The following is a 19,029-nucleotide window of genomic DNA, read 5'->3' as shown; positions in this document are numbered from 1 at the left end:
AACAAGTGGTAAACATTTATCTGTTTACTTTTTAAACTTTTTTTTCTTTTTCTTTTTACACATCTCCTTTTGGTCCTGGACAAGAATATCCTTTTCATTTCTTTTGAATGCGAACTAGTAATCCCTCGACAAATTGTGAAGCATCTCTTATTTCTTCCCCTTTTTCTTTACTTCACACCCCATTTTTTAACCTTTCAAATGTTGCAATTTCTATAATGTATGCTTAACCCAGAAAGCCAATTGCTATCAGGAAAAACAAGAATAATAAAAAGAAAAGGTTTCACTTTTCAAAGTTCATTAGCCTTAAAGTAGAATAATAGTCTTTGTTTTATCTAGCGTAGGGGTAATGTGGATTACCCCAGGCAGTAGCCTAAAAACTTGTTGCTCTTGGCAGGTGAGTCATCCGAGATGAAAATATTAACATATTTGAACAGATAAGAGTCGATGCACTGCTGGGGGTGAAGAGAAGTGTCGTTTACTGTACCAGCACGTGTATCACAGAAAAACTTGAAAAATAATGTAGAGAACCACAACAGAGATGGCAATCAACCTTTAAAAGTTTTCTTTAAAACTGAGACAGTAATTTTTACAAAAGTAGGGGTCCAGAGCATTTAGATCAAACCTACATAAAACAATAGTTTCTAGACATATGAGAACATGATTTTGATCATTTTCCTTTTCTGTTCCCAAAGCAACCAAGTTGAGAAGCAGTGAGACAGAATGACATTGGGTGGTAACTCCAGCCTTATCACTAGTTACACTAATTAGCTGGGAGACATGGGTAAGTCACTTGATCTCTTTGGAATTCCTTTTCCTATTTGCAAAATGACAGGATTGGCTTCAGCTGTTACTGCTCCTTTCTGATTTACAATAATGTGCTTTGGAGTTATATACTATAAAATGATGCTTTATTACGACCTTGGAGTGGCCCATAATGATTTACCTTTAGCAGAGTTTGTGGGGGCCATGTAGAAATCTCCATGCCAGCTTTCCTGCTCTTAAGGCGCATCTTCATCCAATTTTCTAGACTGATAGATTGGGAAGTAGTGTGTGAATGTTTGTACACATGAGTAAGGGTTGGCTAATAGGTTGGGACTGACTGCATGACAACAAACAATTGTTTAGACCAGAACCCTTCTTTAATATGGCAGAACACCTGCATTTAAAGTATACAATTTCTGGTTCATGATAGTTAACTGAGCTCATAGATTAACCTCTCTCCACTCCAAAATTCCACAGAAATGACTCAGAAGTAATACAGAAGTGCTAAATAAACCCCAAGCAGCTCAGAAAGCCAGGAAGAGGGCTATTGCATGACAGGAGAGGTTTAGGTGGGAGTTAAGAATATGAGCTCTGGACCCAGTTGCTGGGTTCTTGGTAAATTGCTTCCTCTCTTTGGGTATTCTGGCCCTTGGGTAAATACTTACCATTTCTATGCCCCAATTTCCATATCTGGGAAATGGAAGGAATAGTAACCACCTCATAACTTCAAGGATCAATACAAGTCAAGAGCTTTGAACAGTGTCTGACACGCAATAACTTTTCACATCTCACCTATAATTATTGTTGTTATAGGTGATATGATAGGTGCTATCATAAATTTAATATTGAATATTTAAAGAAGATGGGGATAGACGTAGGTGATAACACACACTAGGGATAAAAAATATTCAATCCTATTTAGGTAAAAGATAATAGTTCTGATGACCACTGATAAAGAAACCTGAGATCTTAAGTACTAGGGGAAGAGGCGGGCAGCTAGTAGGATAATTAATTATAGTACTGTGGAGTAACCGTATCAGTCTTTTATTCTCCAAGTGCCTACTGTAGCATTTGCTGCCAGGGTAAAACTGTGAGTTCTGCTTTCTAAATCAACTGGGATATTTGCAGCCAGACACTCCCAAAGTAGGTCCTTGGGCCAGAGAGAGAAATGGAACAATATTCCAGCTAACTTCCATCTGTCGTAAGAAAGATAAAAATGTAACTTATTGTCTAAACTGGGACACTTTTTGAGTGAAAGAAAGCACTATTAATAATTATGCCAGGATTAGAGGTGTAACCTGTGGCCATCACAGGCAAACCAGGACATTATTTCCCCTGGTCATAAGGGATGAAGAAGAGCGTCTGCATCCAGAAAGCAGGACACCTAAGCCCCCTAAAGAAGAGCCTGCTTGGCCACACAGTCTCTCTCCCCAATCCAGGAATTGCATCAATTGCAAGGAAAACAAGGAATTTCATGAGATGAAACACTCCAGATACTTAAAGAGGTCAATTAAACATGAAATTATAAGTGTGAATAGATAACCCAGAAGTCCCAAATATCTGAGGAAAAACAACAGCTTGAAAGTTTGTACCATACCATAGAAATAAAAAGAAATTTCCTGTAAGGAAACAGAATGAATGCAGGAAACAGAGAGATCCATATGGATTTGTTACATCCATAAATCAAAGAGGCCGCTATTTTTAAAATAAGCAATCTAAGCTTTGGGAAATTAAAAAAATAATTTCTCTTCCCTTAAGGTTGTTAGATTAAGCAAATACAATAAAGAACACTCAGTTAAATTTTAATTATTTCTAATTGTCTATGCATATGTATATTGAATAAAAAAATATGGAATGGGACATACTTATGCTAAAAATTATTTGTTGTTTATCTGAAATAAATTCTTTTTTCAGCTTAAAGCTGAATTTCTTTTTCTTTTTTAATTTTTATGGAAACATATTGATTGTACATATTTATGGGGTACAGAGTTTTATTCCAATAAATGTATACAATGTGGAATGATCTATTCACGGTAATTAGCCTATTTATCATTGCAAAACTTAATCATTTCTTTGTGATGTGCACATTTGATTTCTTTTCTGTTATTATTATTATTTTAAAAAATTAGTTCTGATCTCTTCTCTTCTAGATATTTGGTAACGTGCAGTAAGTCAAAATTGACTGTAGATTCCCGGGTCAACTGTACAACCACAGTACTTATTTTTCCTATCTAGCTGTAATCTTTGCGTCCATTAACCAGGCTGTCGCCATCCCCCTTTCCCCCTCCCCTTTCCTGCCTTTAGTAACCATAGTTCTTCTCTTTCCTTTTAACGTTCCAGTTATTATAATTATAATTTATTTATTTTTTCCTGTTTTGTTTTGTTCTTTTTTAGCTCCCACATGTGAGTGAGAACACATGGTATTCCTCTTTCTGTGCCTGGTTTATTCCACTGAACGTGATTTTCTCCAAGCTCATTTGATGCTGCTGTGAATGGCAGAATTTCATTCTTTTCTATGGCTGAGTAGTATTCCATTTTGAAGACACACCACATTTTCTTTATGTATTGAAATTACGTACCTCTTCCTTTAATTATATTTCCCTCAGCTCTCCTAATAATTCTTTGTTATGCAGAATTTGCTTATAAAATTTCTTGCAGTAACAATCTATGTTTCATTTATATAACATAGCTTCCACCATGGTGACATCTACCTTGTTTCATTCTTTTGTTCATTAAGCACTCATTAATGAGAAAACATACTCAACATAAATGTTATGAGCCAGTATACTAAGCATGGATTTGCATTAAGTTGACAACTTGGAGAATCACTCTTTGAATTTGATTTTTTGAAGCACACAATGCTAGATTGCATAGCATAACTTGCTTTTCCAGTCTTTAGGATTGTGCTGTGATCAACAACTTTTTAAAACATTGTCCTCTGACAAAAAAGAACATTGTTATCCATTTTTATTCCCTTCTTTTTCAATGCTACACATGATGATACCACTTGTTGCCACACTGGAAGAGTATTTAGTTACGTCCATGTAAAAGAATAGAATTCATCAAGTGATGAAATCCATTTCAAAGGATACTCATGGCAAGTACAACAATAATTACCCATTTCAAATTGGAATTTCTTTTTCTGTCCATAAGGAATGCTGTTCTTTTTATAAACAGCCTTGATTCTTAAAGAGATAAATATTTTGTCAGTTCATTTTTTTTTTTTAACACAGTCAACAAGTTCTTTTATGCAACAGGGAACTTCAGCTAGAGCACTTGAGCTAAGACTGCTAATATATGGTGTGAAGGGTCATTAAAACTTCTGCTTCAATTATTGTGTTTTATTCACCTAAATCTCTCTCAGCCCCAAATTCTTATTTCATCACTTTCTTTGGTACAAGTTGAGGAAATGATACATCTCTTATGCTTAGCTATTAGTATATATTGGTTTATATCTGACTTTCCACATTTTTGACATTAAGTGAATAATTGCATACCGAGAACTTCAAAATGACTTTTTCCATATTTAATAAAAGTCCACTTTTCAGAAAATTCATCATAAAGTTTACATTTGGGTTTTGGCATTCTGGGTTCAGATATGTACAAATAAAAAGTAGATAATAGCAACTGGTGTAAGAATTGAAGAGATTGAATTCGATAATCTCACAGCATTGTCAGTGTGTCTGTCACTGCAAGTCCAACTCACGTAAATAGGAGTTGAATGGGTTGAGAATTTATGAACTAGTGATAAACTGAACTAGAGATCTAATGCAAAAAAGTGAACTTCCTGTTTACCTGAAAGGGAGAAGTGTGCTCATAAGGCACAGTCTCCCTAAACGGAGCCAAATCTGATCTTATATAAGGTTTTGAGAAGCTTGGCATTCAAATATTGGTAGGGTTTTAGTGCCTGTCCTGGACTAATCCACTGGCAAGTGTTAGAGTTACATTTTAACATGCTGCTCCCAATGCAAACACACACACAAAACAGAGAAGAAAATTCAGTGGATAAAAAATAATATACAGTGCAAAGATATAATAATCAAGGAGCAGTATCATCTTAACAATACAGCATTAAAATCTACGAAACAAAAACTGTTAGAAAGACAAAGAGAATTTGAAGAAACTATAATCATTGTGGAAAACATTAAAATACACTTCTCCCAGAAACTGACAGATAAAGCAGAACAAAAATAAGCACTTAGAAGTTTAAAATAAAACAATACACAAACTTCAATACGCAGAATGTCCAGTTAGGCACACAGGATAAACTTACGCAGGTAGATAAGAGTCAACTAAGGTGTCCAATATGTTTTTCTGCAACCTCTTTTTAGACATCTTTTTAGGTGAAAGAACTATAAATTTAAAGCAATGCATCAAAAATTTAATCTGAAAGACAAAAAAAAAAAAGTACATGATTTCTCCTAAGTTTCCACACTATTTGGACTTTTGGAATAAAAGCTGGTTTTTTTTTTGAAATGACGAATTTAAATAGACAAACCTTGGCCTAACCAATCAGGGAAAGAGAGAAAAGATTTAGGTAGGCAGAATTAAAAATGTAAAAAGGCATAAAGCCACCGATGTGGAAGAAACTTTAAAGAATTAGAAGAGAATATTATGTACAACTTTAAAAAGGAAGTTTTGCGAAAAAAATGAAATTTATACTTTTTTTTTTATTTTGCAAAGAACTTTAATATCAAAGAACACTTCCAAAGTCTAAAATGGATTTGAGGTTGCTGTGAAAGTTACATGGGGAGGTCAGTGGGGAAAAAATAGTTTTTATTCTCAAAAGCCAGACTTCACGTAAAGGCAGGCACTAAATCAGGTTGCACTGAGCTTGATAAAGACTGTGGAAAAGAAGACACGGAGCTTAGTAAAGGCTGGTCTTTTTCATGATGTGCAGGAACTCTTGCTCATTGACTTCTCCGTCTCCATCTCAATCAGATGCATCAATCAGTTCCCGCAGCTCCTCACCAGTCAGGTTCCCACCCAACTCGTTGGCTGTGCATTTCAGATTTTTGAATGATATCTTCCTAGTTTCATCATTATCAAAGAGCTCGAAAGCATTCAGCATTTTTTCTTTGTTATCTTTCTCAGACATTTTCTGAGTCACGACAGTCAAAAAGTCACCAAAGTTCATTTTTTTCTGTCCCTTCCTCATCAACTTCACTTATCATTTTTTTGATTTCTTCTTTCTTGGGTTCAAAGCACAGGGCCCTCCTGTCACCTTAAGTTCCTCAACATCTATGGTCCCAGTTCCATCAGCATCGAAGAAATCAAAAACTTACTGGATTTCTGGTTTCTGCTCTTCAGTAAGCTCAGGCTTAGGACTCATCCTTTTTCTCTGGGCACTTGATGCCATGTTTGTCTTAAAGTTGGTGGCCATTGCAGATGGACTCCAGGGCCTGTTGAAATTTACACTTTTCTAGGGGAGTAAAAATGATTTAAGAAGAGGTAGAAAACTTGAATAATTCAGTAATTATAGAGAGAATGGATAATAAGAAAAGATCTTTCTCTACTCTCCTCTGGTGAAACTTTACAAGTGAGGTTTTCAAATCTTCATAGAAGTATCATATTTAACTTTATAGAGCATAGAGAAAAATGGAGTTTAGGAACTTTGTTCTACAGTGTAGAATATTCCTGATAAGAATACTAGACAAGTGTTGTACATGTCACAACTCACAAGCACACACACACCCCTATTAACCAATCTCTGATAAAAAAAATAGGCACAAAGATTATTAAATAAACAAATAACTGAATAATGTTATCCATTGAGGATATACACTAGGACCAAAAAGATGTTATATAAAGTGCAAATGAGTTTTAATATTTAGGAAATATATTAATATGATATACAATATTAAAGGAAGAAAGTCATTAATTTATCTAAACAGAGAGGAAAGGCATTTGGATAATATTCAAAAGCTACTTGATTTAACAATGCAAAAATACATACCTTTTTAAAAGGTAAAAGTAGAAGGAGATTTTCATAACTTGACAAAAGGCATTTATCAGAAATCATTATGAAACATTACATTTAGTGATTAACTACTTAGATTTTTATTTAAAAAGAAAGTCATGAAAAGGAAGCTATCACTACTATTTTTCAATATTATTTTCAATATCCTAGTTAATGCAACAGTATTAACGAAAAGAACTAAGAACTATTGATATTGGGAAGGAAGAGGCAAAGCTGTCATTATTTTCTGTAAATACTGCAAGGAATGAAACCAATGAGCCAACAGCACTAACAATATTCTGTAGATAATAGAAGACAAACTTACAAAAACAAATATTCTGTCTATATACAAGCAATAACCAGATAGAAAATGTAATGAAAAAGGATTTCAGCTAATATACAACAAAAATATAAAACCTATAGGACTAAACTTAAAAAAAAGTTTAGGATCTATATAAAGAAAACAACAAACCTTTATTGAAGGCTATAAAAGAAGGCTAGAATAAATGGAAAAATATGATTTCTTCCAAATGTGAAAACTCAGTATTAAGATGTCAGATCTCCCTAACCTAATCTATAAATAGAATGTGATCACAATTAAAATTTTAACTGGATTAAAAAAAAAAAAAGCCAGTTGGCAATACATCATCTGTATACTAGCTAAGGTAATAAATGCTCAAACATTGTGACTCAGTACAACGAAGGGTTATTTCTCATTCATCTCACATGTCAATGTGAGAGTGCCTGGTCAGGCTGACTTCCATAAGATCATTCTGGAAGCCAGGCATCTTCTTTTCTGTAGCTCAGGCATCTTCTTAGGTCCCTGGATGGGGAAAACGACTGTGCAGAAGACATACCTGCTTCCCCATCACTTTGACCTGAATGTGACACATATGGTATTTGCTCACATTCCACTGGTGAAAACTGGCCCTAGCTAGGTGTAAGGGGCACTGAGAAATAGTCCCAAGCTAGGCAGCTGCTTTCTGGCAACAACACTACATATAAAAAAGAAGCATGAACTTCTGGTGGTCAGCTGACTATCTGCCATAATCTGCAACAGCAAGAGTGAAACAATACATTTTTTAAAAGAACAGAAACTTAACAGGTGTGAAAATATACATTATAGTAATACAGTAATGTAGTATTGTCAGAGAAAGACAGTGTATCAATATTTTTTAAAAAGTGAGTAGAAACTGAACTATGTATCTATGGAAATTAAATATCTAATGAAAGTATCATTTCAAATAAGTTGGGAATGGGCACCCTGCCCAGTAAACAGCGATGTAACAATTAGCTATCCATCTGGACAAAAATAAAGTTAGACTTCTACTTTATATCACACGTGAAACACAAAATAGTAACAGTACAATAAAAAATATAGGAAAATATTTTCATAATCATTTTTTGCCCTCGCCCCCCCAAACATACACACACACCCATGTAGAGAAAAGGTCTCTTGCATATATTATGGTGGGAATATAAATTGACACATTTTAGGGGAGAAATTCAGAAGTATCTGAAATATACTTTAAAATATTTATCCTTTTTGATCCATTTCTTTATGAGGCATTTATTCTTCAGAAATAGTAAAGTCTAGGCACAAAGATATTATTTGCAGCATTCTTTGCAAATACATTGGGGTAATTTTTACATGTAATAACAGGAGATATATCACATAAATTAAAACAAATTCATACTATGGAATACTATTTGGTCTTTGAAAAAAAACGAGGTGGAGGAAGGAGGTCCACAATATAATCTTGAGTAAAATAACACAAGTTGCATAATAATAGCTAACATTTATTATTTACAATGTGCTGGGCTCTGTTTTAAATCATTATGAGTAAATTAATTTTCACAACAATACTAAGATTATTTTCATTTTAAAAATTGGAGAAGTTGGCACTGAAATGTACTGTAACTTAACAAAAAGTAACATAGCTAGAAAGTGGTAGAGCTGGGATTTGAGTCAAGGCGGTGTTGCTTAAGCCCAAACTCTCAAGCACTGTGCTATACTAATTTTGGTGTGGAATGATACTATATATTTTTTTAAGTATTTGTGTGTATTTGTATGTGCTTATTTTAAGAAGTATGAAAAGGTACCCTAAAATGTGATAGTAGTTACCCCACCTAGTGGTGGCAGTTATGTTATAGAGAGTCTTTTTGTTTCTGTGTGGTTTAACTTTTTCAAAGAAACATATATTTCTTGCAACATAATAAAATCTTAAAGTGAAAGTGTATGTTTGATGTCTTATGTTGGAGTGATCCAATACTGTAATGCAACCATTAAGATTTTAGTACCCAGCGAAGCATCTGGTTTATGGCAAATACTTGATAAAAACTTGCTGAATGAATGAACGGCCAATCTCTACTAGGCTCTAAACTCTTCAGATCTAATTGCTGTTTATATCTAATTGGCCTCTATTACAGTGCCTCTATTTATATTTTTGTTGTATATTAGCTGAAATCCTTTTTCATTACATTTTCTTTCTGGTTATTGCTTGTATATAGACAGAATATTTGTTTTTGTAAGTTTGTCTTCTATTATCTACAGACTATTGTTAGTGCTGTTGGCTCATTGGTTTCATTCCTATTTATTGCTTAATACATATCTGTTAAACTTATATATATATACCCATTAAATCAATATGTTCTTGTTTATTTCTGGCCATAGACTTTCCCCCTTCTTTTTATTACACTCTTAAACTTTTGCCTAAAATTTCATTTGTTACTGATTTAGAAAACTCAAAGCCTCTTGTCATACATCTAATCAATAGAAGTTATTAGTGCATGTTAAGAATAAATATTTTTAGTAGTATATTATGGCTTTTGTTCCTAATGAAGTGAAGCTAATAATACAAAACCAAGCTACAAATCATCATTGAGTTCCAAGTTATAAGATAATATTATTGAATTTTAGAGCTTGTAAGATTTCCCTTGCTTTGGGAAATCAGTTTTAATTTGAACTGGCTGAAATCTAATGGGTATTGTTTCTTGTTTGTAGAGAATATTGTATTTGAAAGACAAGAACTTTGCTTCCAATTAGAAGAGCATCTTTCACATTTGGAAGAAATCTGGAGCCTCTGGAACATACTGTGACAATCCAGTGCACTTAGCAACTGAAAGAGTGTGGGCTGTGAGTGTGTGGAGCCTAGTGACATTAAGAGATCAATTTGCAAAGAGGTGGTTTGAAATTTTCAGACTTTCTTTTCAAGGTATTGTGAAGAGGTGTTGAGGCTATGAAGCCATTAGAAAATGACATGCATTTCACTGCTTATCTCATGTTCTGTAGATCAAACTTCCCTGCTCTCTCCATATGTTTTCTGTTCCATTTTTTTTTATATTCCAAGAGAATAACATACCTGTAGACATGTGTGCATAGAAAAGTCTCCTGTCTATACTGTTTGTCTCTGATGATTATACCCATCTTGAAAGCTCTTCCTTCTTTTGGGGCTATTCACTGTAAAGGGGTGGACATCATAATGTGCTCAGAAATGACACTTTCTCTTCTGAGGTTAAGTTAGAAGAAATACACCTAGGTTGTATATTAGATATCTCCTAAAAAGACAGGAAGAAGAAGTTCTGGGCAAGACATGATGAAGAATGCAGGAAAGCTACGGTCAGCTGAGGTACCAATATTTCTGAAGAAGGAAAGGAAATCAGATTTAACGTGTCCAAAAATGAATCAATCATCTTCCTCCTTGTCTAATCAATGATTTTTGGCTCAGAACATCAGAAAACAAACCTGGCTACTTGCTGTTCTCCCCACAAAAGTGAATTTACTATGAGACTATTCAGAAACAAAGGCAGGAAGGCAGCTGGACCTCTGGAAAGGATAGAATCAGCATCAGAAAATTCTTAAGAACGTAGGAAATCCTCTCCAGCTTCTGCCCTTGTTTTTCTGAAACACCTTGTTTCTTTTTCTCTCCAGACCAGCTTTGTCTGCTTCTCCAAGCTCTTGGCAGAAAATTGACCACCAGTTACATTCAGTTCTTCTATGTCCATTACAATCTCAGTTTCACATTCCCCAGGAGACAGAGTCTGATTTGTCCAGCTAGGTCAAGAGTTCATCCATGTCTGGTGGTGATGTCACATAGTACAAAACAGACTGCTGGATGAATGGTGGATGGTTTTTGGAGGAAAGAAGGTTTATATACATTGGTCACCCACTTAAAAGTTGTATAGCAAACTCCTCAAAGTCATTTTTTATAGTCCTTATATTGACTATTAACATTATTAGGATTCTTGCAGGTACTCTGACTTGAAAATTTGAATTCACTTTCCTTTACCTTCCACATTTGTCATCAATTTTTTTGTTCTTTCACTGCACAGAGAGTTAAGTAACTGAGCCAGAGTCCCTCAGCAAGCCAGATTTTAACCTCATCAGTTTGTTCAGTGCTCATAGTCCACATCCTTGCACGTCAGACCATAGTGAGTCCCTGAGGAGATAAAAGTATTGAAGTTTCTGGGTTTGGAGAATTTAGCGTCAGTCTTTATCCTTCAAAAATGCAAGAAACATGCCTTCGTAGTTAAAAATCAGAAGTATAATATGTTACCTTGAAAATGTTCAGAATAATGAGGCAAATTCTAAAGTCATGAAGGGTTTCATCAAACGTGATATTGTCTCTGATACTTTTTTTCTTTTTGTTACTTATTCTGTTCCAGACACCATTCTGGTCACTTCAATAGTTTTAATTAATTTAATTTTTACAGCAACCCCATGAAGAAGTTACTATTCTTATTTTCTCCAGTTTATAGATGAGAAAACTGATGCATAGAGAAGTTAAACGAATTTTCCAAGGTCACACAACTAACATGTGGCTGAGTCAGTCACTCTGGCTCTGGATCCCATGTCCTTTACCACTCTTTTATACTCCCTGCGACTGTTTCCACAGTGACCTTGACAGTGAATTTGGTGAAAACGTATGACAACCATGATGAGGAAATCAACAAGCAGCAGCTGTCAATCAAACAGCATGAGGTATGCATAAATGCTTACTTTTTATATATTTAATAATTAAATATTGGAGTGTCTTTTTTAAAAAAAATTAGAGTAATAAATATTTGAAACTACTATTTCAGCAACACTTAAAAATAATCATGCAAATTTGGGAGGAAAAAAGCAATTTTTTTTGACTACTGAAAGGAGAGAAAAGTCTTGGCAAAGAGTGCGACAGTACTAATGAAAACTGAACAGATAAAAATTACTTGTATCTTCTTTCGAGGTCATTTCATCAAGTGCACAAAAGTCAAAGCTCATGTAATAGGAGAAACTTTGATAAAGCCCCTGCACAGCAAAACTGAAAAGTAACCTTTTCTGATGATGTTGTCATACAGGTAGGAGTTGTAGGAAGTGATTAGGTGGGGGAAGAGAGTGAGGGAGAATGTTCTGAGGAGCCCAAGCTGAGATAGCATGACAGGCTGAGCCCTGAAGAAAGCTAGAGCTAGGAAAGTGTCGTGTTGAGGGTGGTGTTGCTGGTGGCGGTATGGGTAAAGTGTTACGAGAGATGAGCTAGATAGTGGTTATATTAGTCCGTTTCTGTTGCTTCTAACAAAATACACAGAGCTGGGTAATTGTAAGAAAATGAAATTTATTGCTTACAGTTTCAGAGGCTGGAAAGTCCAAAGTCCAGGGAACACATCTGGTGAAACCCATGGTGGTGACACTACTGCAGGGGTCTCACAGGCAAAGGACGGTGGAGCAGAGGGAGCAGAGAGAGCTCCTCAGGCAGTCTCCTTTCAAAGCCCTCAGAACCATGCCTCTGACCACCATTTTTAATCCATTCACTATGGCATGGTCTTAAAATCCAATCACCTCTTCAAGGCCCCACCTTTCATTTACCATAGTAGGACTTCCCACCCTCAACAGTTATAGAGGGGATGAAGCCTCAGTGAGTTTTGGGGGCATGCAGTCTATAGTATTCCACCCATAACCCCTCAAACTCATGTCATTTTCACATACAAATACATTCGTTTCATCCCCAAAGTCTTAACCTGTTTCAATTCAAAAATGCAAAGTTCAAAGTCCCATCTGTCAAATCAAAAACAAGTTATCTACTTCCAAGATACAATGGTGGGACAAACATAGGGTACATATTCCTGTTCAAAGAGGGAGAAATAGGCCAAAAGGAAGATGTCAAACGAGAAACCCAGGAGGGCAGGCATTAAACCTCAAAGCTGGCAAATCTGGTACCTTGACTCCATGTTTGATGTCCTCTGCACACTGGTGTGGGGGTTGGGTCCCCACCTACTTGGGCAGCTACACTTCTATGGCTTTCCTGGTCTCAGGCCACACTTCAGCTCTCCCAGGCTGCTGTTCCACTCTGATAGCTCCACAAGTCTGGGGTCTCCATGGCAATCCCACTCTCATGGCTCCACTAGGTATGGAACTGATGGGGTTTTTCTGTTGCAACTCTAACCCCACAAATCTGCTCAGCATTGCTCTAGCAAAGGCTGTCTGTGGTGACTCTGCCCCCATAACAGATCTCTTCCTGGGCCCCCAGACTTTTCCATACATCCTTCGATATTGGGGTGGAGGTTCCTTAGCCTTCACAGCTCTGGCATTCTGCGAGCCTACAGACCTAACACCACGTAATGCCACCAAGGCTTCTGGCTTGTATTTTCTAAAGCGGTGGGTCTAGCCACACCTAGGACCAATTAAGCCACGGCTGGAGCAGCCAAAGCACCCGAGGTGCTGGTGCTGGAAGCAGCTCCCTGAGGTGGCCCTGGGCAGTGAGCCCATGGAGGATGCATCAGGCCTGTTCCCCAAGACCATTCTGTTTCCCTAGGCCTTTGGACCTGAAATGGGAGGGTTGGCCCCGGACGCTTCTTATGACTTTAGGGCCTATTTCCCCTTCTCTTGATAATCCCTTTCTTTTGTACTGGTCTTCTTAGCACCATTTTTTTCCTGAAAATACTCTCTGCTTCTCTACCACATGGCCATGCTGCAAATTTTCCAAATCTTTACACTCTGCTTTCCCTTTAAATTCTGGCTTTACGTCATGCCTTTTCTGCCATAACTCAGCACAGGCTGTTGCAAGTAGCCATGCAGCTTCCTGAATGCTTTGCTGCTTAGAAATTTCTCCTGCCAAATAGTCTGGTTTACATGTCCTAATTTCCAACTTCCACAAAGTTCTAGGGCATGGGCACAAAGCAGCCAAGTTCCTTGCCAGTTCATAGCGAGGGTGATCTTTACCCCAGTTTCCGAAAAGCTCCTTCTCATTTATATCTGAGACCTCCTTTACAGTCTGTATTTCCATAAGCATTCTGGTCACCACCATTTAACCAATCTCTAAAACATTCCAAACATTCTCTGGTTTTGTTGTCTTCTAAACTCCCACCACCATCTAGGCCTTTTCTAGCCTAGATTTGTTATGAGCAACACCCCACCTCTGTGGTACCAATTTTCTGTATTAGGCCATTTCTGTGCTTTTAACAAAATGCATGGAAATGGGTATTATACCAAAAATGAAATTTATTGCTTACAGTTTCAGAGGCTCTGAAGTCCAAAATCTAAGGAACACATCTGGTAGTGGCGACAGTGACGCAGGGGTCTCACATTGCAAGATGGTGGAAGCGGAGAGAGCAGAGAGAGTAACCTTTTCATTCAGTCTCGTTTTCAAGCCCTCGGACCCACACCCATGACCACCATTTTTAATCCATTCACTGTGACATGGTCTTGCAATCTAAACACCTCTCTAAGGTCCCACCTTTCAATTACCATCATAGGATTTCCCACCCTCTTAACAATCACAATGGGGGCCAAGTTTCTAATAGGTAAAACTTGGGGAACACAATTCAAGCTTCAATGAGTTTGCGGGGGACATTCAATCAACTACAGTGGTCTTCAAACTTTCTCATTTACCCCTTCAAACATTTCCAAAAATTTTGTATTTTCTTGTATATTTAAAAGTAAACATTTAACATGTTATGTATATTGTATTGACAATACATCTTTCAATGGGTAAGGAAGCTATTATGTGATTTACTTAAAGGAATTGTTTAATTTCTCCATCAATACCTTCTAGATGACCTTGTTTTGTCAAGAGGATAAGAGGAAGGATGAAAGGAGTAGAGGAGAGAACGTTGACTGCAGGTGCCTTTGAAGGCAGATAAATATATGGAAAATACACAAGTGAAAGATCTGGAAATTGACTCTCTTAAAATCAGTTGTACTCATACCCTTAGAAAGTCTTGGTGTAGGAAAAAAAAAAGAATTAAAAAGAAAAAAAGAAAGTCTTGGTGTATTCTCAGGGCTAAGAGGGCCCCCGATTGAAAACCAAGGGTCTGGATCATCAGGGAGGGCTTTATGTATGGAACTACATAGATAAAGGCAATAGAGAACCATGGAACAATATCAAGCTGGTTGAGTAAGCATGATCTGATTTGAATTGTAAGAGATCATTCTGACCACTTTGAAGAATGGGTTGAAGAGAGGTCAGATTTGAGGCAGAAAGACTAGTTAGGAAGCTTTTGCAGAAACCTCATTGAAAGAGGATAGAGGCTGAGCTAAGGCCGGGACTGGAGAGACAAAGAGGAAAATACAGAATACAGCTTGGAGTAGTGTTGTCCAATAGAAATATAAAGCTAGCCAAAGCTGAAAGCCACATATGTAATTTTAGATTGTCTAGTAGCCACATATAAATGGTAAAAACAAGTGGAATTCATTTTAATATGGTATTTTATTTAATACGATATACTGAAAAAATGTCATTTCAAAATTTTGATGTAAAAATGTTTATTAGATGTATTTTATATACATATTTTTTGTACACAGTCCTTGAAATCTATTATGTATTTTACACTTAGAGCACATCTCAATTAGAAGTAGCCACACTTTGCGTGCTCAGTAGCCACCTGCATCTAGTGACTACTGTACTGAACAGTGCAGGTCTAGAGATTGGGACTGGAAGTGGGATAGGAGGACACAAAGATATCATCATTTCTTGCCTGGGTAACTGCAGTGGTGGTATCCAGTGGAAGGATCACGGCTGAGTTGAGGGACTTTAGCCACTTCATTAATTTCAATCAGCTCATCAACCCAACTTAAATGACCATACAATCTAAATAAAAACTGTGTGCTTGATTCGAAGATGCAGCTTCAAAGCTAGTACACTAGTTCTTCCTTATAACCCAATAGCCACATCAACCCTCTTCTAGTATGAAAATTCTGAGCCTTCACTAATGGCATCTGTTATTTACTGAGAGAGAGAAAAAAGGAGAGTATGATGCGAAAAAGACGTGTGTTTAGTTTGTATTATGCTAAATTTGAGGTACTCTAGTAGATGGTATTATTCAAAATATTACCTACTCCTTCCCGTAGGAGGATTTTATCTCCCAGCCCTGCTGAGAGCAGCCTTGACATTTGAGTTGTTTTAGAAAATGAAGTGATGGGCACCACTTTGGAGCCAAAGCTTTAAAATCCATTCAATAATTTTGCCTTCGTTTTTCCTCCTCTGTTCTGAGACTGAGACTCAATGTCCCAGGTATGGCTTGCTCCTTCAGCTTGGGACCCAGAATGAAATAATGTGTGGAGCAGAGACTCAGCTGATCCATCTTATTCACAAATGTGAGTGAGGAATAAAACTGTTCTTGTAAACTAGAGAGATATGGGATTGTTTGTTAACCCTGGCATAACTTAGCGTAGGGAGACTATCATAGTGTTTTGTACTGAAATTGGGAGGTTGCTGCAACAAAATCTTAAAATGTGTGGTACTGGCTACAGAACCAGATAGTAGGCAGCAAGGAAACTGTTATCGAGCCTAGAAAGATGATGACTCATATTATTTAGTGATGAAACATTTGGTAAAATTATTACCTGAAGAAATTTGGTAGCACAAAATATACTAAATAAACTTGGGGCTTTAGGTGAAGAGTTGGGAAACAAAAAGCACGTGTTGCCTGCTATTGGTTGTATTTGCCAAGGAATGAGTTCGGAAAAGAATTAGCTTATTTTCAAGCAAAGAAGAGTGAAACAGTCCAAAAACTCTGGGACTTGGCAGGATTGAAAAATAAAACTGTTTCTCATTTCAACCTGGTAAAAGATAAAATCAGGAACTTAACTCAACAGCAAACAAACAAATGAACAAAAACCAAAAACAAACACACAAATGAGAAATGGGCAAAGCATCCTAATAGACATTTCTCAAAAGAAAACATACAAATAGCCAACAGCCTATGAAAAAATACTCAACATCACTAATCATCAGGGAAATGCAAATCAAAAAAACAATTAGATACTGCCTCATTCCAGTTAGAATAACTATTATCAAAAAGTCAAAAGAAAACACGGGTTGGCAAGGATGTAGAGAAAAGAGAACACTTGCATAGTGTTGGTGAGAGTGTAAACTAGTATAGCCATTATGAAAAACAGAATGGAGGAGCCTCAAAAAAATAAAAATAGAACTACCATATGATCCAGCCATCCCACTACTGGGTTTATACGCAAAGGAACTGAAATCAGTATGCCAAAGAGATATTTGCACTCCCATGTTTACTGCAGCACAATTTACAATAGCCAAGGTATGGAATCAACTTAAGTGTCAAACAATGGATGAATGGATACAAAAATGTGGTATGTACACACAATGGAATACTATTCAGCCATAAAAAAGAATAAAACTCTGTCATTTGCTGCAACATGGATAAACTTGGAGGTCATTATGTTAGTGAGGTAAGCCAGGCACAGAAAGACAAATACCACATGACCTCACCCATATGTTGAATCTAAAAAAAAAAAAAGTTGACATTATAGAGACAGAACAGAACAGTGGTTACCAGAGAACAGGGAGGTGAGCAAGGAAGGGAAAACAGGGAGAGTTTGGCCAGTGGTACAAACTTACAATTAAATAGGACAAATAAGTTCTGGTGTTCTATTGCACAGTAGGGTGACTATGGTTTACAGTTAAGTTTTGTATTTTACATCATACATAGAGGAGAGGCTTTTCAATGTTTTTCCCACAAAGAAACGATAAATGCATGAGGTGATGGCAACACTGACTACTTTGACCCAATCATTGTACAGCATATATATGTATCAAAACATCAGATTGTACCCTATAATTATGTAAAATTACATTGTGTCAATTAAAATAAATAAATAAATATTTTTAAAAAGATAAAATCAATGGTAGTTAGTATTCAGCCTTCTGGCAAGAACCAAATGAAAAGCATAATCATTATGCTCTTTATATTTCTTACTATACATTATGGTAAAAAGGTTTGGAAACCATGATGAGTTTTCTGACCAGCTGGGAAAGTCAGAAAAAATTTCGGTTTTTCTCTAAACAACGTATTTATTACATGACAGACCGGATCCCAAGAACATTCTCTTCTCAGTGTTCTTCCGATCTATACACCCTCCTTAAGCTTTTCCTTAGGGAAGCTGGCATTCTGGCATATTCCTATTTACTTCCTGCCTGTGGTAAACAGGCAATTGCAATCTCTAAATTCATGTTTAAAGAAGAAAGTTGGAAAACGGGAAGATGGCAGTGAGAGGTAGGACATACAGTTAACGAAATCTGCTTATTTTTGAGGTCCATGTGAGCCCTAAGTCTTGGAGTTCAGTCTTAAAAAATGAATGGATGAGTCAAAATATTTTCTGCCTTTTTTGAGATTCAGCAAATGAAGCAAATAATATATAGTCCAAGAATATGCTTCTAAATACTTCCGCCAAAATGATGCAGTTAGTGGAAGTTCTGTTTAGTTAAGGAATATGGAATGTTTATTCTTAGTTTATAGTATTGTTGTCATGTGTCTGTTTCTTTATGCTTTAGGCAAAAAAAGTATTTTTTTTTTATAGTGAAAGTAATACTCATATATGTTCACTGTGGAAAACTGGAAGGTACAGAAAAGAACACAGAACAAAGATTACTTGTAATCCCATGTTCCCGGGATAACAAACTGTTAATCGTTTGACTTCGACTTTGACTTTTACCTTTTTAAATTAACTTTTAATTACACAAGTAATACAGGAAAGCTTTCTTTGTTGTTGTTAAAAAAGCAAAAACAATACAGATGAGTTTAAAATCTCATTTGACCCCCTATTTTCAATTCCAGTTCCCTTCCAGATATAACGACTATTAGTAATTTATTAAGCATTCTTTCAGAACTTCTTAATGTGTTTATTCCTACTCTCATTCTTTTTACTTATTTATTAATAAGTACATTCCAAGATGTTGCTGCGGGGCAGAGGAGAGAAAGGGTGGCTGGTGCATGGCTGGCTCCATTGCTGGCCTGGCTGTGGAGGGTGGTGAGTGGGGCTGAGCCCACAGCCCACTGTCTCAGGCCCCCAGGGGCTTCCACTCCTG

At 36.5% G+C, this 19,029-nt stretch overlaps 1 pseudogene; it reads right to left on the bottom strand.

Annotated features, from left to right (window-relative positions):
- Positions 1-5,629: 5,629 nt before the first annotated feature.
- On the bottom strand, positions 5,630-6,145 carry LOC134361333 (centrin-2-like; annotated as a pseudogene).
- Between the last annotated feature and the right edge of the window lie 12,884 nt (positions 6,146-19,029).

Source organism: Cynocephalus volans, chromosome 12, assembly GCF_027409185.1.
Source record: "Cynocephalus volans isolate mCynVol1 chromosome 12, mCynVol1.pri, whole genome shotgun sequence".
Lineage (NCBI taxonomy): Eukaryota > Metazoa > Chordata > Mammalia > Dermoptera > Cynocephalidae > Cynocephalus > Cynocephalus volans.
This window is presented reverse-complemented; position numbering and strand designations above follow the sequence as displayed.